Raw genomic sequence first — 26,927 nt, 5'->3', positions numbered from 1 at the left:
GCACATTTCAGGATCATCTGATTCGGATACGATTTCCTCATGGCCCATCCCAACTCCACGGATTCTGATATATTTCAGTATTAATGCAATGAAAATACATGATTATGACGCTTTGCTGTGTGGTAGTGTGGCCGAGCGGTCTAAGGCGCTGGATTTAGGTTCCAGCCTCTATTGAGGCGTGGGTTCGAATTCCAGAGTTGGTGCAAGTTTTTGTCCTTGGAGCTGAAATCCAACAGCTCGGGTTGAACGCAGGAGTGTGTGCGGTTCCGTTTTTGACAGATGTCCCTGTAAGAACAGAATATTGCATTTGACTCATCAATCGTCAGTTCCGATACGACACACCAAAAAAAAAACACGCACCGACCTCCTCTGGGACCCAGCGGTCAGTGTTCTTCCTCCCCCAGTATGTCCCCAGAATTCAGAACCTGTGGCATCTTCTTCAGAGTCTTCAGTGTACAATCGATGGAGGCGAATATCACGCGAAGGCCATCTCCAAACCCGCACTGCTCACCTTCAAAAAACAGAGCAAAAGGAAATTGAGAAGCGACGAGCTTAAGGATAGTTTAAATGATGCTGTCCCTTCAGTGCAGCTCATTGTGTTTCTGACTGGAAATGATTTCTGTTTGTTACACAGTTCAGGCTTATCTGGTACAGGGAAGGATCTGGCTCAATCCTCCCGATGGTCTTTCCCAACTGCATTGCTTTATACGAATTTCAGTAACATTTTCATTAAATAATATGATTAGGATACATCCTAATGTAGTAGCGTGGCCGAGCGGTCTAAGGCGCTGGATTACGACTCCCGTCCCTGTGGAGGTGTTGGTTCGAATCCCACTGCTGCTAAAATGGGTTTGAGTTTTGGTCCTTACTGCTGTAGCCTCACAGCTCAGATTGAAAGCAGGAGTGTGTGTAGTGTCCTTTTCCTCATGTGATTCTTCTGTGAAATGTGTGTCATTTCCTCGGTATAACTCGTATCTGTCTTTTTAAGCACAGACTACCATCGGACAGTGATCAGATGGTGATTAACCATATTAGTCTGCACCTATAAACCCATTAAATTCTTTGTTGATTGAATGAGATGCGGATATGTGCTCGATGTCAAAATCGAACTTCCCTGTCAGTACGTAAAATAGGTTCTTATTTCACGGAAAGTATTTGAGGGCAATGGTAACAGGCCTCTAACATCGAGGTTCAGGTAATGAACATAAGAAATAGGAGCAGGAGTAGGCCAACTAGCCCTTCGAGGCTGTCCCGCCATTCAATAAGATCATGGCTGATCTGTCGTGGCTCAGTTCCACATTCCCGCCCTCTCCCCATAACCCTTAATCCCCTCTCTCATCAAAAACCCACCAACCCGCGTCTTCTCCCCTTCCCCGGCATGAGAAAGCTTAATGATTGTTTCTACCCGGTTTCGAACCGGGGGACCTTTCGCGTGTTAGGCGAATATGATAACCACTACACTACAGAAACAGCTGGAAACATGCTGCAGCAAGTCAGCTTGTCTGCAATGTTCAACTGCGCTGTGTTGCTGCAGGTTCCGATGGTTAGACTGAGAGCCCATGTCACTGAATTCAGGAAGATAACCGTTACTTTCAATCTGATTGTACAACTTATCCCCAACATCAACATTTAAAAGCGTTCGTCTCACAAATATCTCAGGGAGCAATGATTTCTACCCATTCATTAATGCATCATTTTCATCTTTCTTCGAATAATCTCAGCATTTGTATCATCAGCGCTTTGTAACCTGTCGCTCCCTTTTTCCTTTGTTCTTTACATGTGACATTTCCAAATCAGATACTAAAGAGGAAATCTCTCTGATACTGATTCCGACAGAACTGGTGCAGACCGGGAAGGAACACAGGATTGTTACACAGCAGTAAATCTACATTCCCTGACCGGGAATCGAACCCGGGCCGCGGTGGTGAAAGCGCCGAATCATAACCACTAGACCACCAGGGAAGCTGGCTAATTTTAAAATATTAATTTATCCATGAGCCACCTGCCTTTTGTTTTATTTCTACACGGGAACACAATCTCAGGATAAGGTGCTGATGATTTAAGACTGAGATGAGGAGGAATTGCTTTACTCAAAGGCTCTTGAATCTTTGGGAACTCTCTATCCCAGAGGGTTCTGATGTTCCAGGATTGAACACATTTCAGTTTGGGTTAGACAGATTTATGATCATTCCAGGAATGAATGGAAACAGGAATATGGAATTGGAACAAATGCTCAGCCACAAGCTCATTTTTCAATTTTTTTTATGTTTAAAGGTATAATGGAAGCATTTATACATATATATATGATATATATATGTAATGGTGTACAGATATGTTATATATATATTTAAAATGTTATATGTAATATGTTTGAAGTCAATCATCATTAAATAATGTTGGTAATACCAGATAACAGTACAGCCGGAAACAATTGACAGCTATTTTTTATTGGCACCCACGGACCCATTGCCAACAGGCAACTGTTTAACCGTGAATGCTGATGGTGAGGAAATAGTAAAATTTCGTCCCTGGGTGGTCTCGAACCACCAACCTTTCAATTAACAGCCGAACGCGCTGACCAATTCCGCCACAAAGACGGAAACCGTAGCTGTTAAATATACTATAAACCAGTTTGTGACCAATAATCAAATTCTGTTCCTGAAAACCTGTTCCAGAACTGCAGCATGACCGCACTGTTCACAATTCTATACAAGTCTCTTTAGTTCCGTTGATCCCGCAGAACTGCTGTAGTGTGTTTGTTATTCCCTTTCTCTTATGAACGGGCATCTCTGACATCTCCTCCAGTCACACAACCCTGTGAGATGTCTGTACTGATCTTATTGTGGCATCATGAGTGTTCCACATACAACATGACTTGTATCGACAAAATTCTCATCTTGAACATTTCAATTGAAATTCCAAGGCAAGCAGAGCCTTTTTGAGCAGAATGGTTCAGATTCCCATCACTTTTCATGTGAACAAGTTGTTTCTGATTTCACTACAGAGGTTGTCTATTAAACATTGACTGAACACAGGGAGGTGAATGTGAGAAGCTGAAGTTTCCAGTTGAAGAGGTTCCCAGTGTCTCTGAGCAGCTGAACTGGGGAAGCCTTTGGGCAGAGACTGCGCTGCTGCTATTTCCCTTCCCGACCACCGGGCGACGCTGTAACACGCCCGGGCGCTGCTCGGCCCAGTGTCACCTCTTGCCCACTCCGCCCCGGCCGCCGCTCGTTGGCGGAACATCCGGGTCCTGTAGAGAGGCGGAGCCAGCCGCCCTATTGTCCTGACGTCACTGCCAGCCCCTCCCCCCGTCGAGGAAAAAGCGGCGGTTCAGAAATGTAGAAAGTGAGAGAAATTCCCACCCGGAAATCCCGCCAGGAGCGGAATTAAAATTAAATAAAATACATATTTTTATAAAGAGGCAGGTGGTGGAACCGCGCATGTGCTGTAGTATTTTCCCAGAGCGCACCGCGCGGATGTGATTGAAAAACAGACGGAATAAAAAACAGAAACGATTTTCCCGAATGGAGAAGGAACCGAAAGTCTGACGGGTGAGAATGTGAATAATAATCATCAAGATTCAAAATATTAAAAGATTAAAATGTAACTATCTGGGCGCATGTGCAGGAGGGGAATTCCCCCAGAGTGCAGCGCGCGGGACGCCGTCTCCCCTGGCAACGCAAGATGGCCGCTGGCCGTCTCCCCTGGCAACGCAACAGAGGTGGGTTGGAGATGGGTGGAGAGAGGAGATTGTTTTAAATAAGGGTTATTAGCATTGGGGCGCCCCTAGTAGGGTAAATGGATCTGGTACAATTTTTTTTTCCTTTTCATTCACAGGTTTTAAGTCGGCCCACCTCGTGTCCAGCGAGGGGCATCCACGCGATGGGTCATACTTGGGCTGCTCTTGGTTGTTCGAGATTGGCCGAGTGCTTCATGTCGTTAGTGTGTGCTTAAACTGGACCAGATACTGGGCAAGACGACAGCTCAGTGACTATCACTGTTTGCTGTGCAGACACATGGATTTGGGCCGGTGTCTGTGGGAGTTTGCGCATTCTCCCCGTGCTTGCGTGGGTTTTCTCCGGGTGCTCCGGTTTCCTCCCACACCCCAAAGATGTGCTGTTAGGCTGATTGGCAGGAATATTTTGTCCCTAAATCAGTTTCCCTCAATCTGGATGGCCATAAAACATTCGACAAGCGTTGTGGGTGTAGAGGGGGACTGGTGGTGTTGAGATGGCGGGGTGGGCTCGTTGGGCCGAAGGGCCTGTTTCCCGGGTTGTTTTTGTTCTTTGTTCCCTTATCAGTTTAGGCAGTGAATTCCAAACATCCACCATCACTTGAACGAGAACCTTCTTCCTAATGCCCCCTCTAATCCTTCCACCAATCACTTTATATCTGTGCAGCCGCCATTAACCCCTCTCCCACCCTGCCATTCCCACCCACCCACAATGAGTGACTTCTCTCTGCTCAGGGGAAACAGGCCTTTTCTATCCAGCCTGTCTTGGCTCCCTCATAATTTTGGACACTTCAGTTCGATCCCCCTCAGCCTCCTCTGCTCTGAGGAAACAAACCTTGGCAATCCAGTCTTTCCTCATCACCACAATTCCCCAGCCCTAGCAAGACTGTTGTAAATCCAAATGGTTATCCTTTCTGACTAAACTGTCAATTTAACATTGTCCCATCACCAACTGTGAACAACCACCAGATACTGGCACCACTGTGGCACACTGGATCACACTGCTGCCTCAAAGGGACTTGTTTCAATTCTGGCCTCGTGTGACTATGTGGAGTTTGCATGTTCTCCCCATGTCTGCGTGGGTTTCCTCTGGGTGCTCCAGTTTCCTCCCACTGTTTAAAGATGTGTGGGATAGGTTGATTGGTCATGCTTTAGTGACGGGGGAGTTGCAGGGTAATGTATGGGATACAGGGACAGGGCATGGATGGGATTGTGGTTAGTGCAGACTTGATGGACTTAATGGCCTCCCCTGTACTGGAGGGATTTTACACACAAATGAGAAACAGAGACTTTGCAAATGTTGGGGTACTTATTCAGGAATCAATGGGATATTTGTTGACATGTTCAGGTAAATCTCAATGATGGTCATTATCCAGGTCTACAGTAAAACAATGGTGCAGTCTGAGGTGAAAAGTCATTTATCCTGAAATTGGACATTGCCACTGACTCCCAATATAACCGAGAGATGTAAACTCACACCACACCCTGATGTGGTGAAGGAGACACCTCTCAGTTATTACAATCTGAGCCTTGAATCAGTAATCTCTGCCCTAAACCTCTCTCAGTTATTACAATCTGGGCCTTGAATCAGTAATCTCTGCCCTAAACCTCTCTCAGATATTACAATCTGGGCCTTGTATCAGTAATCTCTGCCCTGAACCTCTCTCAATTATTACAATCTGGGCCTTGTATCTGTAATCTCTGCCCTGAACCTCCCTCAGTTATTACAATCTGGGCCTTGTATCAATAATCTCTGCCCTAATCCTCTCTCAGTTTTTAAAATCTGGGCCTTGTATCTGTAATCTCTGCCCGAAACTTCTCTCAGTTATTACAATCTGGACCTTGTATCTGTAATCTCTGCCCTAAACCTCTCTCAGTTATTATAATCTGGGCCTTGTATCGATAATCTCTGCCCTAATCCTCTCTCAGTTATTACACTCTGGGCCTTGTGTCAGTAATCTCTGCCCTAAATGTCTCTCAGTTATTAAAATCTGGGCCTGGTATCAATAATCTCTGCCCTAAACCTCTCTCAGTTATGACAATCTGGGCCTTGTGTCAGTAATCTCTGCCCTAAACCTCTCTCATGTATTAAAATCTGGGCCTTGTATCAGCAATCTCTGCCCGAAACCTCTCTCAGTTATGACAATCTAGGCCTTAAGCAGAGGACACAGAGATTTAATGTAATTGACAACAGAATTGAAGGGGGTGATAATGAGTTTTTTTGCACAATATGATCTGGAATGCACAAACTGACAGGTGCTATAAGCAAGTTCAATAGTAACTTTAAAAGAAAATTGGATAAATATTGACGGAGCTATGGTGAATTGGATTAATTAGATAGCTCACTCATCTTTTTGACATTTTGAATGTTTCTCCCCTAAGGTTTTAATATTTGATCTTTTCAGTCACAATGTATCTGACAGAAGATTAAACCATTGGGTTTGATGAGCAGTCAGATTGGTTTCCTATGTGTCTGTGTAACTTGAGAACTGCAGATAACCATGAGAAGGAACTGGTTATTTTCAGTTCCTCTAACAGATACACCTCAGATATCAGAAATTTCAGGAGATCCTCATGTCCTCATTATTCTCGCCACGAATATAACAGCTTTCAGTCAGGCTGAGTCAGTCACATGTGTCTCTGCAATGATGTTTCCACTTCTATATGATCACTCACTTCCCAGTGACACTCACCACAACACAGACACTTTAAAATATCATTGCTCTCTTACATCTTGTCCTCCTATTGTAATTGGATGTTTGTTGGGCCTTTTGTCCCCCTTAAGGTCAGATTACCTGCAGTTCAAATGACCTCAGAGACACTGAAACCGACCTTTGTGATTATTATTATACCAGATTCCAGTCAGCCCCAGGAGCTGCAGCTGTAAAATACAGTAAGAAGTCTCACAACACCAGAATTAAGTCCAAACAGTTTATGTGATAGTAAAGCTTGTGGGATTACTATCAAATAAACTGGTTGAACTTCAACCTGGTGTTGTGAGACTTCTTACTGTGTTTACCCCAGTCCAACGCCAGCATCTCTATGTCATGACTACCATCAACATTGTAAAATACAGCAGAATTGGAATAACAGACAGGTTATTGTTTGATACTGACAGTGGCAGAGTCACACACACTGGAATTTAAATACATTATATCAATAGACCATGACTCCGTCACACTATCAAATGAAACCTAAACTTTGGTTATGGTGCACTGGATACTGACTGTATTATCATTACATTGGATCTAATGCTGTGTTCACTAACATACTGCAATGTGACTCTTATTATGTGAACAAACACTGTTTATGTTACACTCAGAGTCAGTCAGTGTTTTGCTGGGTTTTCTCTGTGCTCCATCTCCACTCTGATTGGACTGGAGCCTGTGTGTGTGTGTCATTGTTACACTGAGACTCTGTTATTATTGGACAAGCAGCAAGTCATCGTCACAATACTGGGCTGATTGACAGCGCCTTGGACCATTGGGAACAGGGGGCGGTGCTGGAGGACTGATCGGAGAGCACGGTCCTCCAACCAATCGGAGCGAAAGAGGGGCGGGCCCAGCTTTGACTGGAGCATGCGCAGTGTGAGTAATGGCGATGGAAAACGGTTTTTGTTTTGGGCTGGGAAATCTGTTCGAGGTGATTGGCGGTACGGAGAGAGCAATGGATCGCCCAGGTGGGTGAAAATGCTGCGTAAACATGTGGTGAAAGTAGCAAACCGCGTAAGAGAGCTTCCCGGACCCAGTTTATTCCGAGCAGGGCCGCAGCTCCTCAGTTTCGTCCCGGGTTAACGTTCGCCATCTTTATTGGGGGCAATATGCAGCGGTGCGCACGCGCGGCTGCCATGTTTGTAGAGGGCAAGATGTCATTGAATGGGAGGAGCTTGTTCCCCATTGTTCAGAATGGAGACAACTTGTCCATCAAACTGCATCAACCCTCTGAGTCCCAATGTCTCATTGATGAGGCAGAGCGGTGACAGAGAAGGAAAAATAAAGGGAAATAAAAACAGAAAATGCTGGAAAATCTCAACAGATCTGACAGCATCTGTGGAGAGAGAATAGAACACTCTCTCCACTCACATTGTCTGTACCTTTAAGACTTGATTACCTGTAAAAATTTGCATTCCAATCATTATTTTGTGAATTGAGTTTGTGTCTTTCTATGCCTTGTTTGTGGACAGAACTCCCACTCACCTGACGAAGGAGCAGCGCACAGAAAGCTAGTGGATTTTGCTACCAAATAAACCTATTGGACTTTAATCTGGTGCAGTGAGACTTCTTACTGTGTTTACCCCAGTCCAGCACCACCATCTCCACTTCAGAGAAAATAGAACCAACGTTTCGAGACTGGATGACCCATAAAGCTTGTATATGTGTAAACAGAGCATGTAAACTTCGACACCTCCATGTACCTTTGTATACCTCTATCAATCTACTTTGCTCCAAGGAGAACAACCCCAATTTATCCAAAAAAAAGGACACTGCAAGAAGGTAAAAGCGAAGGTAAGAGTTTTATAAATTTTCTTAAATAATTTAATTGGTGCTGGAAATGTCAGTCAGTGGGGTTAAGTGCTGCACTTGTGAAATGTGGGAGATCTGTGACGCTTCTTTACAGATGGCATGGATAGGTTGGAGCAGCAGTTGGATGCACTGAGGAGCATGAAGGTAGCAGAAACTGTCATAGACAGGAGCATTAGAAACTTCGTCACACCCAAGGTGCAGGCAGATAGATGGGTGATTGCTACAAGGGGCAGGCAGTCAGTGCAGGAATCCCCTATTTCCTCAAGTGAAGATACTAAATTGGGAGAAGGCTAATTACAGCAATCTTAGGCAGGAACTGCAGAATGTAGATTGGGAGCTGATGCTTGAGGGCAAATCAACATTTGGCATCTTATAGAGACACATAAGATAATGAAGGGGATAGATAGTGTAGAGGTAGAGAGATTCTTCCCCCTTAGAGTCTCTGGAATTCTCTGCCCGTTGAAGTTGTGGAGGCTACCTCGCTAAATATATTTAAGTTATGGGTACATAGGTTCCTGATAGACAGGGGAATTAAGGGTTATGGGGAGAAAGCGAGAAAGTGGAACTGATCCACTTCAGATCAGCCATGATCTTATTGAATGGCGGGGCAGGCTCGAAGGCTAGATGGCCTACTCCTGCTCCGTTTTCTTATGTTCTGGAATGTGGGAGGCTTTTAAGCACAAGTTGATTGAAATTCAAGATTGGCATATTCCTGTAAGGATGAAACATAGAAGATAGGAGAAAAAGGAGGCCATTTGGCCCTTTGAGCCTGCCCTGCCATTCATTACAATTATCGCTGATCATCCATCTCAGTAGCCTCATCCTGCTTTCTCCCTATAACCTTTGATCCCATTGGCCCCAAGAGCTATATCCAACCGCCTCTTGAATACATTCAGTGTTTTGGCATCAACTGCTTCCTGTGGGAATGAATTCCACAGGCTCACCACTTTCTGGGTGAAGAAATGCCTCCTCATCTCCGTCCTAAATAGTCTATCCTGAATCCTCAGACTGTGACCCCCTGGTTCTGGACACCCCCACCTTTGGGAATATCCTCCCTGCATCTATCCCTGTCTAGTCCTGTTAAAATTTTATAAGTCTCTATGAGATCCCTCCTCATTTGTCTGAACTGCAGCAAAAACAATCCTAACCTAGTCAATCTCTCCTCGTATGTCAGTCCCACCATTCCCGGAATCAGCCTGGTAAAACTTCGCTGCACTCCCTCGAGAGCAAGAACATCCTTCCTCAGAAAAGGTGACCAAAATGGCACCCAACATTCTAGCTGTGGCCTCATCAAGGCTCTGTATAATTGCAACAACACATCCCTGCCCCTGTACGTTAGCTTTTACAATGAAGGCCAACATGCCATTTGCCTTCTTTACTGCCTGCTGCACCTGCATGCTCACCTTCAGTGACTGGTGCACAAGGATAACCAGGTCCCTCTGCACACTCCCCTCTCCCAATTTACAGACATTCAGGTAGTAATCTGCCTTCTTGCTTTTGCTTCCAAAGTGAATAAGCTCACACTTATCCAAATTATCCTGCATCTGCCATTGATTAGCCCACTCACCCAACCTTTCCAGATCATTCTGAAGGATCTCTGCATCATAATTCACCCTCCCACCCAACTTGGTATCTATCATCTGGAAAATCCATGGTGAGCCCCTGGACAATGTGGATCATTACCCACACCTTGGGAGTCTCCTATCGGCACAGGCAGACATCGGCGATGAAATTCAGCAGCGACTCCAATGCGTCAGTGCAGGCTTCGGACACATGAGGAACAGAGTGTTCGAAGCCTGAGATCTCAAATCCAGCACCAAGCTCATGGTGTACAGAGCAGCTGTAGTCTCTGTCCTCCTGTATCCATCGGAAACATTGACAGTGAACAGCAGATACCTCAAATCCCTGGAGAGATGTCACCAACATTGCCTCCACAAAATCCTGCAAATCCACTGGCAGGATAGGCATACCAATGTGAGTGTTCTGTCCTGGACCAATATCCCCAGTAGTGAGGCACTGATCACACTAGACCAGCTGCGATGGGCAGGCCACATTGTCCTCAAGCCCCACACAAGACTCCCACAACAAGTGCTGTACTTCAAGCTCCGCAATGGAAAGCTGTTGGAGAAAATTCCTAAAGTTTGAGAAATTTTAAACCATTAGGCATTTCAGACACTACCAGCATTGAGTTAAATGATTTAGAAGCTAACAAGGGAACAGTCTACATATGCAAATGCAGTAAAAGATTCTGATTTACTTGTAATTCAGAGATTTAAACAAGTAATTCTGATTTAAACATGGATTTTCTGATTTTAAAATGGATATTAGCTGTATTTGAAAAGCAAATGTAACCTTAAGCCAAAGGCAGGCTGCTGCAAGGCATGATGGTACAGGGATACTTACAGACAGGCTACATTCTTCAGAACAATGAAACCACAGAATTTGCCAGCATTGGTCAGGAAAGTTTCTAATAGAAAGGTTTTCAAAGCAGCTTCATGAATAGGATTCATTCACACTGCCCAGATAAGACAGTGCCTTCTCAGACATGAAAATTTACATTTGGCTGGTTGGCCAATGGGAACAGTAACTTTGATCTTTATAGCTAAGCGTCTGGGGTTACTAAGCAATAGGGGAAGTACATCAGCAAGAGGGGGAGGAAGCATCCGGATTCTACGGACAAATTAAATCCCATTGTGTCAGAGGATAAAATGGAATTGGCTAAAGTATATGACATATGTAATTAATGATTTTTTTGTATGGAAATTGATTGGTTCACACCTAATGAAGGGCAGGAGAATTTGACATGAAGAATCTATCCTAAGCATTCTACGTCAGAGTTATTGTAAAGATCAGGATGCTTCTCTTCTAGAGCAGTATTACACTGTCCAATAATGTCTCCCTTCGATCGTTGGTCAAATAAAAGATAAATCTTTAAACTGGGACACTGGCTTTCGTGAGTCTTTGTATTGTCTGAAGGTTTTGGCAATACCTGGTCTCCAGTGGTAATGTACCCAGTGTGTTGGGGGCAATGAACTCAGAAGAATCATTCAACATTCAAGGATTTAATCAACAAACAGTTTATTGAGTTCCCATTACCACCTGTTAGATTGTTGTTCTTTATCTGGGGTTGAGGTGACAACGAGAGAATTCTCAGTTATTCCAAATTCCTCCAGGCTACGTTTAAAATTTCCAGATTTAACTGGTTCGAATAAATCCACAATTATAAACTAAAATAGACACGAGTTTCCGAGTGATTCAAAAACAAATCAACTGAGTGCTGAAAGGGTTAACTTTTCTACAGAGCCTAAAGGGGTGGGGAGAGAGCAGAAAAAAACTTGGCTCGCAATTATGGCACTTTACATGATTTAAAAAAACTTTTCTAACAAAACAAACTTGATTTTAAACTTCATTATTCATTTTTGTTACATTCCTCAACCTAATTATTGTAATTTGATCAGTTATTGTTAGGGATGGATAACTTCTGTGCTTTGTAAACTGATTCACTCATTTTGTTAATCAGAAGCCAGACTTCTTCATTCTTATCCGTTTTTTTCCTCTCCCACCACTCCCTCTGTTTTGCGGGAGGGTCGTGGGGATTTCAAATCTCATTTTATCATAAAAGTGAAATACTGCGGATGCTGGAATCTGAAACAAAAACACAAAATGCTGGAAAATCTCAGCAGGTCTGCAGCATCTTTGGAGAAAGAATAGAGCCAATGTCTCGAATCTGAACCATCGAAATGGCTCTATTCTCGAACCATTTTATCGATAGGTTTTGTGTTCCTAGTTTCCAAATGGCAGGTAAGAGACCTGTCTGGTACCCACTCGAGCTCTGATTTTTCTCTGGCCATGATGGGGGAAGATCATAACCATTCGGATCTATTCTCAGAGGGTCCACTTTTCAGTCTGTGCTACTTGGAATATACCGTCACTTCACTGACTATTGGGACACAAATCAGTCAGTTTTTATCACAAATTTAGGATAAATTAATTTAAACAATGCCTGAGAACACCTCTTAATTTCTTAACCAACTACCTACCACTGTTTGTTGATTGGTCAGACCCCCCCCCCTTTTTACAGATTCGGGTATCTCAACCGCTGAACACCAGCCAGTCCTGGGATAAGTTTAATTCCAACTCATTCTGAGTAAATATTCCCACCAGGTCCTCCCTGGGGGCCCTGCTCAGCAGCTTTAATGGTCTGTAATTGCAGAAACTGAGCTGTCACAGGAATGTGGTCAAGACAGTCCAGTCCCATAATGCCTCACATTCAATCTGCACTCCTTCCATTATAACAGAATATGTGTCTGTATGTAGCTGCCTCGGCCATGGTCAACCCCAACACTGCCTTCCTGAACTGCTACAATGCCTGTAAATACACCCACAGTGCTGTTAGGGAGTGATTTCCAGCTACACGTTCCAGACTTTCACTAACTGTAGGTGGTTAACAGATTGATATATTCCATTCAACCACACCCAAGCTGAGTTATCCCAATTATTGTCCAGGACAATATATTCACAATATCTTTACAACAGAAATTCAACATTCCCATTTGATTTCAGGTACTAACATATTCTGTTAGTTTGTTCTTTATTGTCGATGTCAGGCTGGGGTTGTTCCCCTTGGAGCAAAGGAGGTTGAGGGGAGATTTGAACGAGGTGGACAAGATTCTGACAGGTTTAGATAAGGTGGACAAAGTAAAGCTGTTCCCATTCGCTGATGGGACAGGGACGAGGGGGACACAGATTTAAGGTTTTGAGTCAGAGATGCAGGGGGAGGGATGTGAGGAAGAATATTTTGCTGCAGCGAATGGCATTGACTTGGAACCCGTTCCCTATGAGGGTGGAGGAAGTGGAAACAATCTATTACAAAGGAAATTGGATGGAGATTTGGGGATTGGCGGGGGATGGTTTCAGACAGAAATGCTGATTAAATATCTCTGACCTCCCTAACACCCTGTCACTCTGTGATCCTTATGAAATTTAAAACCAGGTATTCACAACAAGACTCAAAGAGCATCAGCCCACTGGAGGCAAAAAAAGAACAAAGAACAACACAGCACGGGAAACAGGCCCTTTGGCCCAACGAGCCCACGCCACCATTTCAACATTGTGAGTCCCCTCTTCCACCCATCCAAAGTCATGAGTCCTGCCAGTCCAGCAGAAAGAAACCCTCTGACTCTCTCCATTCACCAACCATGAGAATGAACAAAATGCAGTCCTGGATGTAACTGAGAGCTGAAACAGTAACAGCAGAATCCAACCCCTGGAATCACTCATGAACCTGTTGGTGTCTCAGCAGCTGGGATGAAACTCTGAATCCCTTCCCACACTGAGAGCAGGTGAACAGTCTCTCCCCCGTGTGAATTCGCTGGTGTCTCTGTAGGTGGGATGACTGAGTGAATCCCTCCCCACAATGAGAACAAGTGAACAGTCTCTCCCCAGTGTGAACTCGCTGGTGTCTCTGCAAGTTGGATAACTGGTTGAATCCCTTCCCACACTGAGAGCAGGTGAATGGTCTCTCCCCAGTGTGAACTCGCTGGTGTCTCTGCAGGCTGGATGACCAAGTGAATCTCTTCCCACACTGAGAGCAGGTGAACGGCCTCTCCCCAGTGTGAACTCGCTGGTGTGCCTGCAGGTTGGATGACCGAGTGAATCCCTCCCCACACTGAGAGCAGGTGAACGGGCTCTGACCACTGTGAACTCGCTGGTGTGCCTGCAGGCTGGATGACCAACTGAATCCCTCCCCACACTGAGAGCAGGTGAACGGCTTCTCCCCAGTGTGAACTCGCTGGTGTGACTGCAGGTGGGGGAACCGAATGAATCCCTTCCCACACTGAGAGCAGGTGAATGGCCTCTCCCCAGTGTGGCTGCGCCGATGAGTATCCAACAGAGAGGGGACATTGTATCTCTTTCCACAGTCCGCACATTTCCATGGTTTATCCATGGTGCAGGTGACCCTGCCTCTCACTTGGGTGGACAATCAGGTGAAGACTCACCCACACACAGAACAGTCTCTCCCTGCTGTGAATGGTGTGATATTTATTCAGGCTGTGTAACTGGTTAAAGCTCTTCAGTCAGTGCACGGGAACACTCTCACTTGAATGTGGAAGTGTGTTGGAGTTTTTCCAATCACAGTGATGTTTAAAATCTTTTCAAATCTCCTTCCAGATTCAATGGTTGATGATATTCAGGTTCCAAGGAATATGACTCTGCCAGATCAGGACCTGACATTTGAGATTTCAGCCTGTGATTCCTCTTTCAATATCCTGTAAAACAAGTTGACACAAGTTATCAGTGTCAGTACAGGACCGAAATTCAGAACAGACAATTCTAGTTTCTATGGAAATGTTTTCCTCTCGTTCCTCAAAAGCTGTAAATCTCCATCCCACACATTCTCCCTCCATTCTCACTCTGCTGTATCTAATATTCACCCTCCCAATTCTCCTGAAGGTGCTGATTGAGTCTGATTGACAGATCCATGCTCACTGCTTCCTGTCCTGGACACAGAGAGCTGAAAATCTCCATGCAGGCTGCCAGACAGATCTATGTCTTTGTGACTGGACTAAAAATGTGTGGAATGTAAGACTGGATTCACTTTCTTTCCCTTCAGTTGGTGCAAGTCCCCAATTTCCCCGAGAATGAGAAAAGAAATGGAAATGGGGAAACATTGATTTCCTCCCAGATGTTGCACAGAGGAGGAAGTTTTAGTCTGAACTTTATTGGCCGACTTCTGCATTACGACTCTCTCTCTCAAAGACATTAACATCCTTTGCTCCCTCAGCTTGACACATTTATTTGTCTGGCCAAAAGGATGGTCTCTTTCCTAATGTTCACAATTAAAGGGCTGGTTTCCCTCAGAGATGGCTGACATTTAAGAGAATAATAAATTATTAGAGGACAGGGATATGCCGAGTGTTGTTATATTGTGGATCTGATATATTATTTATGGTTCTGTAACAAAATACATTTATTATTTCTCGTCTTGTAATGAGGCACTGTCGCTCTGCTATACATTTCCACTCAGAGTCATTACAGCACAGAAAGAATCCATTTTATATTTACAGGGTGAGGGGGTGGAGAAACTCAACTCAAAATCCTGCAGTCTCTCCGTGCTGCTTTTTAAATTTCAGTTCAAACCCTGGGCCACACGGGAAGCTGCAGAGATTGGGGAAACTTAACAAAGCAGTTTGTGTCTGTGAGTGTCTTTGAGCTTGCCGGGGTGCCAGGGAGAGAATGTCACTGTCTTCACCTCTCTGTATAAAACAGACACCAAATTACAGGACACTCAGTATACATTTAATTATCAAATATCTGTCTGTGTCTCGTTCTCTCTCTCGATTTCTCCCCCTGTCTGTCTCTCGTTCTCTCTCCCGATTTGTCCCCCTGTCTGTCTCTCGTTCTCTCTCCCGATTTGTCCCCCTGTCTGTCTCTCGTTCTCTCTCCCGATTTGTCCCCCTGTCTGTCTCTCGTTCTCTCTCCCGATTTGTCCCCCTGTCTGTCTCTCGTTCTCTCTCCCGATTTGTCCCCCTGTCTGTCTCTCGTTCTCTCTCCCGATTTGTCCCCCTGTCTGTCTCTCGTTCTCTCTCTCGATTTCTCCCCCTGTCTGTCTCTCATTCTCTCTCCCGATTTTTCCCCCTGTCTGTCTCTCGTTCTCTCTCCCGATTTCTCCCCCTGTCTGTCTCTCACTCTCTCTCCCAATTTCTCCCCCGTCTGTCTCTCATTCTCTCTCCCAATTTCTCCCCCTGTCTGTCTCTCGTTCTCTCTCCCGATTTGTCCCCCTGTCTGTCTCTCATTCTCTCTCCCGATTTGTCCCCCTGTCTGTCTCTCGTTCTCTCTCCCGATTTCTCCCCCTGTCTGTCTCTCATTCTCTCTCCCAATTTCTCTCCCTGTCTGTTTTTCTCTCTCTCTCTCCCTGTATCTTCTGCAGCAGAAACAGACAGAGACAGGGAGAGAGGAAAAGAGGCAGGGATGGAAACAGCTGTAGGTGTGGGTTAGATGCAGGGGAGAGACACAGGCTGTTAGAGGGAGGGGGGCTTCAGTGAGGGACAGGGTCTCCAGTTTAATTCTGAGGGACCCAGTGGCGGGATTTCACTGTCTCAGCCTCTCTCTGTATAAACATTTCACAAATTAAAAAAAACACTCAACACAGCTGATTGCACCTCGTGGGATCCTGCTGTGCACCACCAGGATTTTTGTTCCAAAAGAATTTGGCTTCATTTTAAGAGAGTTCCAGCCTTTCTGGAAATTTGGGATGATGCAGACACACACAAACACACAGTAGTGAATGAGGAAAGGGTCTCATAGCAGGCGAAAGGGTGGGAGCACTGTGGGGAGGGGGAAGGACTGTGTCCCATCTGATTCAGGTTTGCATTGCTGCTGCTGTGGGATCTTGCTGTGCACACACTGGGCCTGTGGCCTTTGCCCCGCACTGCAACAGCAACCACACTTTTTATTTTGAAACAAGATCAGGCTCAGGGACCGCAGAGTGGGGTTCAAGGAAAAACCTGGAAAGGGGGTTGGGTAAACTCAAACACTTTAATCTCTGAGGCATCGTAGACTATGGAGCAAGTGCTGGGGTATGGGAGGAGTATAGATTGGGATTGGATGGGCCAGCATTGAGCTGGTGGGCCAAAGGGCCTGTTTCTGTGTTGTGTGACTCCAAATTCTTTTCTCCCTCTCTGTTTTCCCAGGAATTTCTATTTGAATCATAGAAACCCTACAGTGCAGAAAGAGGCCATTCGGCCCATCGAGTCTGCACCAAACACAATCCCACCCAGGCCCTACCCCCATATCCCTACATATTACACCCGCTAATCCCTCTAACCTACACATCCCTGGACGCTAAGGGGCAATTTTTAGCATAGCCAATCAACCTAACCTGCACATCTTTGGACCGTGGGAGGAAACCGGAGAACCCAGAGGAAACCCACACAGACACGAGGAGAATGTGCAAACTCCACACAGACGATCCACCTTGTTGTCCAGCGAGGGGAATACATGCAGTGGGTCGTACGAGGGCTGCTCTAGGATGTTTCGAGAGTGGCCTAGTACTTCACGTCGTTAGTGTACGCTTAAACTGGACCAGATACTGGGCAAGACGACAGCTCAGTGACTATCACTGTTTGCTGTGCAGATACATGGATTTGGGCCGGTATGTGTGGGAGTTTGCGCATTCTCCCCGTGCTTGCGTGGGTTTTCTCCGGTTTCCTCCCACACCCCAAAGATGTGCTCTTAGGTTGATTGGTGTAACAAATTGTCCCTAAATTAGTCTCCCCTCAATCTGGAGTGTCATAAGCATAGACGTGGGTCATGGGTGGAAGAGTGAACTCACAATGTTAAAATGGCAGCACGGGCTCGGTGGGTCTGTTTCCCGTGCTGTGTTGTTCTTTGACCCAAGCACGGAAATCGAACCCAGGACCCTGGAGCTATGAAGCAGCAGTGCTAACCACTGTGCTGCTGTGCAACCCTATTTGGATGGGAGATGGTATAGATGAGAGATGGGATGGTATAGAATTTCTCTGTCCCTCCAGTGTTTTTGCCGATCCTTGCACCCCTCCCAGACACTCCTATCGATATTTCATCTTTCAACAAAATGTGGAAGAAAACCCCAGTGTGAATTGTTGTCAATTTAATTTGGAAAGAGAGGGAGAGAGAGGTGTGGATCCCATTCCCCACACACGCTCCTGCAGTCCTCACCCACAACATTTATTTAATCTGGCCCTCACCAGATTGTGTGTGTGTGTGTGGGATCTTGCTGTGTACACAGGTGGGTCCAGCTCCCTATTCCTCGCACTGTGACCGTGAGCGGAACTTTAAACAGAAAGCACTGAGGGGAAGGAGAGAAGGGTTGGCGAGGGGGAAGGAGAGAAGGGTTGGGGAGGGGGATGGAGAAGGGTTGGGGAGGGGGACGGAGAGAAGGGTTGGGGAGGGGGAAGGAGAGAAGGGTTGGGGAGGGGGAGGAGAAGGGTTGGCGAGGGGGAGGAGAAGGGTTGGCGAGGGGGAAGGAGAGAAGGGTTGGGGAGGGGGAAGGAGAGAAGGGTTGGGGAGGGGGAAGGAGAGAAGGGTTGGCGAGGGGGAGGAGAGAAGGGTTGGGGAGGGGGAAGGAGAGAAGGGTTGGGGAGGGGGAAGGAGAGAAGGGTTGGGGAGGGGGAAGGAGAGAAGGGTTGGGGAGGGGGAAGGAGAGAAGGGTTGGGGAGGGGGAAGGAGAGAAGGGTTGGGGAGGGGGAAGGAGAGAAGGGTTGGGGAGGGGGAAGGAGAGAAGGGTTGGGGAGGGGGAGGAGAAGGGTTGGGGAGGGGGAGGAGAAGGGTTGGCGAGGGGGAGGAGAAGGGTTGGCGAGGGGGAAGGAGAGAAGGGTTGGGGAGGGGGAAGGAGAGAAGGGTTGGGGAGGGGGAAGGAGAGAAGGGTTGGGGAGGGGGAAGGAGAGAAGGGTTGGGGAGGGGGAAGGAGAGAAGGGTTGGGGAGGGGGAAGGAGAGAAGGGTTGGGGAGGGGGACGGAGAGAAGGGTTGGGGAGGGGGAAGGAGAGAAGGGTTGGGGAGGGGGAAGGAGAGAAGGGTTGGGGAGGGGGAAGGAGAGAAGGGTTGGGGAGGGGGAAGGAGAGAAGGGTTGGGGAGGGGGAAGGAGAGAAGGGTTGGGGAGGGGGAGGAGAAGGGTTGGGGAGGGGGAGGAGAAGGGTTGGCGAGGGGGAGGAGAAGGGTTGGCGAGGGGGAAGGAGAGAAGGGTTGGGGAGGGGGAAGGAGAGAAGGGTTGGGGAGGGGGAAGGAGAGAAGGGTTGGCGAGGGGGAGGAGAGAAGGGTTGGGGAGGGGGAAGGAGAGAAGGGTTGGGGAGGGGGAAGGAGAGAAGGGTTGGGGAGGGGGAAGGAGAGAAGGGTTGGGGAGGGGGAAGGAGAGAAGGGTTGGGGAGGGGGAAGGAGAGAAGGGTTGGGGAGGGGGACGGAGAGAAGGGTTGGGGAGGGGGACGGAGAGAAGGGTTGGGGAGGGGGAAGGAGAGAAGGGTTGGGGAGGGGGAAAGAGAGAAGGGTTGGGGAGGGGGATGGAGAAGGGTTGGGGAGGGGGAAGGAGAGAAGGGTTGGGGAGGGGGAAGGAGAGAAGGGTTGGGGAGGGGGATGGAGAAGGGTTGGGGAGGGGGAGGGGGCGGAGAGAGATAGAGAAATGGAGGGAGAGCTAAACAGAGAGGGAGTGGAGGGTGTGAGGGTCTCAGGAGTATTGGGGGAAAGAGACACAGAGTTTGGGGGGGTGGCCTTCTCCATTGTGGGACTGCCAGTGGGATCTTGCTGTGCAGAATTCATTGTAATTTGAATCATTCATTCATTGATTAAGGGAGGGGGGATGTGATTGGGGAATTATAAATATTGATACAACGCTGCACAATTTTGGAACCCCCCCCCCACCCGCCAAAGGGATACAACTCGTCTCGCAATTTTAAGTAAGTGTGGGTGAGATAGTAGGAAGCTGCTGGTTTTAGACATAGAATCCCTACAGTGCAGAAGGAGGCCATTCGGCCCATCTAGTCCGTACTGACCACAATCCCACCCAGGCGTTATTCCCGTAATCCTGCACTTTTAACCTGCTGATCCCCCTGACACTGGGGTCAAATTAACACGGCCAGTCCACCGAACCTGCACATCTTTGGAGTGTGGGAGGAATTGGTAAATTAAAGCAGGATCTAACACTCTCTCTATCAGGAACAACTAACAGCTCTTTCATTTAGACTGGGGGGGTGACAACCTTATTAAAACAAGGAACAAACCGGATAAACTCCCCAATAGAATGCTGTTCCAATGACCAAACTCACTCGGGAATAATGAAATAAATCATTACAGAATGGAGTCACTCTCAAATAATATAATACCAGGCGGCTGTTGGAAGTGTGAACTTTCTGCTGCTGTTTCAGTCTGGAATACTTTCTGAGTTGGTTTCTATTTAGAGGGTGATGTGATGAAGGTGTATATATTGCTGCAGGATTCAGAATCAGACTCTCCCTCCAATCTGAAAAGGCAGCAAGGTCCCTCTCTCCCCATTATTCCCCCCCGTCCGGGTTTAAACACCTAGAATTCCCTCCCAGTATTCCTGCAATGTGAGCGGCTCGAGGCTGTCACCAACACTGCAATCTGAATGTAATCGGTTGTGTGTGTGTTTGAGAGCTTGTGTTAAAATCATTGGTCCAATTCAGAGCCTGTTTTGTTGCTGGGATTCTGGCTGCTGCTTTGGACACAGATGTTATAAAGTTGTCTTCTGCAGCCTGCTTTCTGCAGTTTAAAATCCCAAAGACACAGGCTTCCTAAAGACTCAATACTGGATGGGTTATTGTGATTTTCTCAGCATTTCTTTTCAATATTTACATTGGGCAAACACCAGATTTTTATATGCAACTTCATTACAATATTCGACAGGGATGGGCGGGGAGAGAGACACGGGGGTGGGGGGAAGAGAGAGAGAGAGACAGGGAGGGGAGAGAGAGAGAGAGAGAGAGAGAGACGGGAAGAAGTCTAGGGAGAGAGAGGGGAAAATAGGAAGACAGCAAGAGGTGAGGTTTGTGGGGGGTTGCAGTGAGGGGGTGGGAAGAGGCACAGGATCTGGGAGGGGGGCTGTCTCGTGTGGAGAGGGAGAGAGGAAGGTGTCTGGTTCCCTTATTTCCCACTCACTTGACCCCAATCCTGATGATATCACTTTGTATCTGGCCTTGTTCAGACTGTGTGTATGTGGGATCTTGCTGTGCACTCATGCTCTGTGTTTCTTCCCAGGGCTCGGTGGAGGAGGGTTGGGGAAAGAGACAGAAGCTCTGGGGGTGGGGGTGTCCTCCTGCAGGGGGTGCAGGATGCAGGTGACTGATAGAAGTGGGAATAAGCTCCTGTGTTTATTCACTGGCCTGTCTCTGGAGTAAATCCACCCCCCAGAATGTTTTGATATGTTTTAATAAATTAGATATCGGGACAGTCACGAGGCATTTGGAAGTTCATTTCATTTGAAAATTGTTCCCATTTTGTCAGGGTTTAATAATGAGGATGTGGAAATGAATGTCCCCTCCCCCCCTCCCTCCCTCCCTCCCTCCCTCCCTCCCTCCCTCCGTGAGATTGTGAATTTCAGCAAGTCCTGGGATCTTGCTTTGCCTTTTATTGTTTACAATCAGGTTTTGTGTTTAATCACATTTCACTTTATTTTCTCTTCCAACCAAGGAGAATTCTTTTGGAAAGTTTGACGATGCAGAGAGCGAATAGTTTTGCCGTGAAGAATCCTCGGACAAGAGCTATAACCAGAGAGAAAAATATTAATAAAAATCCCCGTGTCTTTGTCGTTCATTTTTATACACAGACTGGTGGGGCTTTTACACTGAGGGTTATTGGTCTGTGTGTCAGGGGGAGGGGGGTTATTCCGAGTGATCCCTGCTCCAATGTAATCCCACAGCTTCCAATCCCTCTCCCTGAAGCTCTGTCTGTGTAACTCCCACATCCTCAGAACTGTTTCTCCACATCTTTCCAATCCCTGTCTCTCCCCATCCTTTATCCCTCAGCCTCTCACAATGGCAGCATCTTTCCCTTTTTGTCTCATTCTATCTCTCTCTTCCTGAAACTTCATCAGTCTGTCTTCCCCAAGCTCCCCTTTCTATTCATCTCCACATCTCAGTTTGTATCTCAGCCTCTGTGCTCATCTCTCCCTCTCCGTGGGTCATTTTATCTCAATCACAGCAGCCCCTTCTCCATCTCTCTGTCCCTTTCTATCTATCTCTGCTGCCCTCTGTGACTCATTCTGTCTGAATTACAGTAACATCCTGTCTCCATCCCTATATCTTTTCACAGTAACTTCACTGAAATGTTAATGTGAGCCTACTTGTGACTAACAAGTAAAATTTTAACTGCTTCTTTCTGTCTCTAGCTATCTGCTTCCCTCTCTCGACCTCTCCCTGATTCCCACCCTCTGAATCATTGCTGCTGTAGACATTCTCCCCATCTCCATATCTGTCTCTTATCTCTCTCTGTCTGCAGCATCCTCCCGATCTCCATCTCTCTGCTTCTCTCTCTCGTGACAGGCCAGATCAGAGGTTCACTGTTTTCAAGCAGCGAGGGCCCAGGAACACAGTGGAGGGGAAGTGGCAAAAAAAACTACTGAAAGGGGGAGTTTGTAATACACAGGTAATTAGATAGAGGGGAGGGGTGTGGGGTCTGTTGTACAAGAGGGGGGCATATTATAACACAGGCTGCCCAGAGTCAGAGGTTATTACAGAAAGGGGGCAATGGAGGAGAGGGGACGGGGATATTATAACAGTGTCAGGGCAATTCATCATTCCAGCATTTTAAATGGGCAGAGTTTCCACATCCAACTCAACCAGGAGCAGTTTACAGGGGGAGTGGAGGGGGACTGACGGAGTGGAGGGGGGCAGAGGGGTGTCAGTCTGTCTAGGGGCTGTTCACAAGGAGGGAGTGGGGGTTTGCTGGAGGGAGGGGAGAAACTTAGAGGGAGATTCAGCAGAACACTTTGAGGGATTGGGCACTGAGGGGATTGAAGAGGGTTTGGACAGTCGGGGGGGGTACGGGGCTCAGAGGGATTTGGAGGGGGATTGAAGAGGGTTTGGGCTGTGGTGGGGTACAGGACAGAGGGATTTGGAGGGGGATTGAAGAGGGTTTGCACAGTTGGGGGGAGGGGGGATACGGCACTGAGAGGAATGGATTCGGTGGGTGGGAGATTTAGAGGGATTGCGGAGATGACGATAGATTCAGCTGGAGTGGGAGGGGGGGAAATTGAGAGGGATTAAAGAGGAGAGCGGAGATGGATGTGGGGAGAGACTCAGAGGGATTGTGGTGGGGAATTCGAGGGATTCAGGGAGATTTAAGGGAGGGTCTCATGGATTTAGAGATTCAGCAGTGGGGACTGAGAGGGCGGGAATCAGGGAGAATTGAGAGGATTCAGGAAGGGGAGACATAGAGGGGGTTTTCTCGGGGTCTGACGGATACAGGAGGGATGGGGGGGAGGGAACTTAAGAGGATTCAGCAGTGGGGGGGAGGGAATTAAAAGGGCTCAGCGATTAGAGGGGGTGGGATTTGAGAAGGAGCAGGATATGGGGGCAGAGGGATGTGGTGAGGGGGGCCAATCCAGGGAGATATTCAAGGGGATTCCAGAGGAATCTCAGGGGGTTTAGAACTGAGAGCATGTCTGGGTGGGAGAGAGAGAGAGTTAGTGCAGGAGGGTGAATGTCAGGGTGGAGGGAAAGAGATCGAGCATGAATGGAATTTTTAGCAATTTGAGAAGGGGGATTGAGAGAGGGATTTGGGGGGTGGGGATTGCTTCAGGGTTAGAATTGGGGGCACGTCAAAGGATTCGAGGGGAGAGGTGACTCATTTGGAGCTGGGGAGGACTTGAGGGATTTGAGTTTGGGGGCTTAGGAGGGACTGGAGGTGGGGGAGTCATAGGGAGTCTTTAGGGGGTGGTTAAGGAATTGGGACGGGACCTTGGGGGATTCAGAGGGGCTTAGAAGGCTTTGGCAGTGGGTTCTGAGAGATTTTTGGGGGGTAGGCTTCGAGTCAGATTGAAGGAGATTGGGCAGACGAGACAGGGCACTGGTGCGGGAATAGAATGGGATTCAGGATAGGAGAAGGATAGGCTTTGAGGGATTTGGTGGGGGAAGGGGCTGAGGGAACCACTGGGATTCACAGGGGAAGTGGGAATAGAGGGACTGAGAGGAGGGGGGTGTGCTTAGGGATCTAGTGAGGGGAGGGGGTGGAAAAGAGAGCAGGGCAAGGGGAAAAAGTCAGGGGGCGGGGGTAGTGTCCAGGGGAAAAAAAGGAGAACGATAGCGAGAAAGCAAAAAGAAAGCTAGAGAGCGAGAGAAAAATAGAGAGCAGATACAGAGAGAAAGAAAGATTGAGAGGAGGCTGCAAACAGAGAAAAGCAGGGCTGGGGTAGGAAAGAGGTACAGACACAAAGTGAAGAGGTTCATACTCACCATCGCACATGTTTCCCCTTGGTGATCTCTCCAACTCCTTCCATCCCCTCTCCCATGGTGGGGGAGACAGATCCTGAGCCAGGGGCTTTGTGCTGGGTAAAGGGGAGTTAAAATATCAGAGCTGGAACTCCATGACTCACTCAGAGTTTACCTGATACTTACCAACCCACGTGTAGAGAGAGAGAAAACAATGCACACCCTGCCTTTTTATATCCTCACTGAGTCACACACAAACTGTCCACACCTCCCCAATCAACCCCCATCCAACCACATCTCCTACACCTCACCTGGACACACCTCCTCCAGGTATGGCCCAGTCCAAAACCAACCTGTCTCTGAGTGTGTGGGGGGTGTTGTGTGGGTTACTGAGCACCAGGCAAATGGTTTATCCCAAGGCTCGCTCGCTCTCTCTCTCCCCCACCCCCATCCCCATCCCAGCTTCACATTACCAGCACTGGAGCTGAGAGAAAATTGGGTCAAATTAACTCGCAGCCCTGTATTGCCAGGCTGAGAGAGAGAGGCCAGTCTAAATGTAGATCATACAACTTGTTCATCCAAGACTCCATCGTTTACAGATTTGCACCCTTTGCTCGTTCTTGCAAAGTTCCCTTCTCCTTAAGTTGCCTGAAGAAATATCTTGCAAAGTCCTTTGTTGTTGCATTTACAATTCCACTTCTGATTTACAATGCAATCTGTCTGTTGTTGTGTGTCTGGGTGATTAAATGTGTCTGCCCTGTGCTTAATGTTCAATGACTCACCAGAAATCAGAACTGCAAAAAAAAACGCTTAGATTTCTTTTAAGAACAGAAGCACTGGCTGGGGGAGGGGAGGGAGAGAATGAGAGTAAAGTTTCTGTCTCATAAATGCTGCAAACCAGCAGCTCTGAAGAGAGACAGAAGCCGGATCTTAAACTCACTGGGGACTGTGCCCAGGGACACACGCAAATCTGTAACATATCACTGTGTAATTCAACAATTAATCCAGTTCTCCTGGATTTCTGCTCTGTAACATATCACTGTGTAATCCAACAATTAATCCAGTTCTCCTGGATTCCTGCTCTGTAACATATCACTGTGTAATCCAACAATTAATCCAGTTCTCCTGGATTTCTGCTCTGTAACATATCACTGTGTAATCCAACAATTAATCCAGTTCTCCTGGATTCCTGCTCTGTAACATATCACTGTGTAATCCAACAATTAATCCAGTTCTCCTGGATTTCTGCTATGTAACGTATCACTGTGTAATCCAACAATTAATCCAGTTCTCCTGGATTTCTGCTCTGTAATATATCACTGTGCAATCCAACAATTAATCCAGTTCTCCTGGATTCCTGCTCTGTAATATATCACTGTGCAATCCAACAATTAATCCAGTTCTCCTGGATTTCTGCTCTGTAATATATCACTGTGTAATCCAACAATTAATCCAGTTCTCCTGGATTACTGCTCTGTAATATATCACTGTGTAATCCAACAATTAATCCAGTTCTCCTGAATTTCTGCTCTGTAACATATCACTGTGTAATCCAACAATTAATCCAGTTCTCCTGGATTCCTGCTCTGTAACATGGAATGGAACCCGCTTCTGCTGCGGAGAACACACAAGTCTGACAACACCAGGTTTAAGTCCAACTGATTTATTTGACAGTAAACTCAGCTTTCACGACACACGACAGTGCAGAGTTGCTGAGCAGAGACTGATAGCCAAGTTCTGCACACGAGGACGGCCTCAAAAGGGATTTTAGGTTCATGTCGCACTATCTGTAAAGAACAAAGAACAACACAGCACGGGAAACATGTAACCCCCATGACTTGCCTGAACTTGTAAAATCTCACTAACTGTCCTGTCTGGACACAATACACATCTCTTTTGCCTGTGCCTGATGCTGTCTCCACTCACATTGTCTGCAACTTTACGACTTGAATAGCAGGTTAGCTGTAAAGACTCGCATTCTAATCAGTATTCTGTAAACTGTGTGTGCCTTTTATATGCATGTTTGAGACCAGAACTTTCCACTCACCTGACGAAGGGGCAAACCCTGAAAGCTTACGGGTTTACTATCAAATAAACTTGTTGGACTTTAACCTGGTGTTATGAAACTTCTTACTGTGTTTAACCCAGTCCAACACCGGTATCTCCACACCATGACACAAGCACATTCACAGACATACAAACACACTCAGAAAAAGGCAGACACACACATATGATTTCAAGAAGAAATTAGATATAGCTCTTGGTGCTAAAGGGATGAAGAGATGTGGGAGAAGGGGGGATCGGGATTTGATGATCAGCGATGATCAAAATGAATGGTGGAGCAGGCTCAAAGGGCTGAATGGCCTCCTCTAGTTTCTATAATCTCACACAAACTCGCACACATACACTATCTCAGACACTCTCACAAACACAGAGACAAAGTGAGTCCACAAAGGATCAATATCAGTTTCAGTCCAAATAATCTGCTGGGCACTAAAATAATAACAGAAGCAGATCTGAAGCTGGGTGTGTGGATTTTATTGTGAAAAGGGATAACATATCAATATATCCCCATAGCTCCTGGTGGGAGTGGAATTGATGATTTGTCTGCTGTCTATGATTGAATAAATATTAAACTGGAGAGATTATAAAGTTTGAATTGTAATATCTAATGGTGTAAAGTATCTGGAAGCTGAGTGGATGTAATAAAGGCTGGAATGAGGGTGAAACTGCTGCGCTGAGTGAATGATTCTTGT

The 26,927-nt window shown here is 46.8% G+C and overlaps 1 long non-coding RNA gene and 3 other non-coding genes across 4 annotated transcripts; 1 reads left to right on the top strand and 3 right to left on the bottom strand.

Annotated features, from left to right (window-relative positions):
* Positions 1-1,396: 1,396 nt before the first annotated feature.
* Positions 1,397-1,470, bottom strand: trnav-aac (transfer RNA valine (anticodon AAC)). The gene has a single exon. It is a non-coding gene; the product is annotated as a tRNA-Val (tRNA).
* Positions 1,471-1,890: 420 nt separating this feature from the next.
* On the bottom strand, positions 1,891-1,962 carry trnae-uuc (transfer RNA glutamic acid (anticodon UUC)). The gene has a single exon. It is a non-coding gene; the product is annotated as a tRNA-Glu (tRNA).
* Positions 1,963-2,523: 561 nt separating this feature from the next.
* Positions 2,524-2,597, bottom strand: trnan-guu (transfer RNA asparagine (anticodon GUU)). Its single transcript has one exon. It is a non-coding gene; the product is annotated as a tRNA-Asn (tRNA).
* Positions 2,598-7,316: 4,719 nt separating this feature from the next.
* On the top strand, positions 7,317-21,543 carry LOC145362576 (uncharacterized). Its single transcript, XR_013890006.1, has 3 exons — positions 7,317-7,412; positions 7,917-8,238; positions 21,434-21,543. It is a non-coding gene; the product is annotated as an uncharacterized LOC145362576 (long non-coding RNA).
* The last annotated feature ends 5,384 nt before the right edge of the window (positions 21,544-26,927 follow it).

This window comes from Carcharhinus amblyrhynchos, unplaced genomic scaffold (genome assembly GCF_965287045.1).
Source record: "Carcharhinus amblyrhynchos unplaced genomic scaffold, sCarAmb.v2.hapA scaffold_38, whole genome shotgun sequence".
Taxonomy (NCBI): Eukaryota; Metazoa; Chordata; class Chondrichthyes; order Carcharhiniformes; family Carcharhinidae; genus Carcharhinus; species Carcharhinus amblyrhynchos.
Note: the sequence above shows the minus strand (reverse complement) of the source record. Positions and strands in the feature narration are given on the sequence as shown.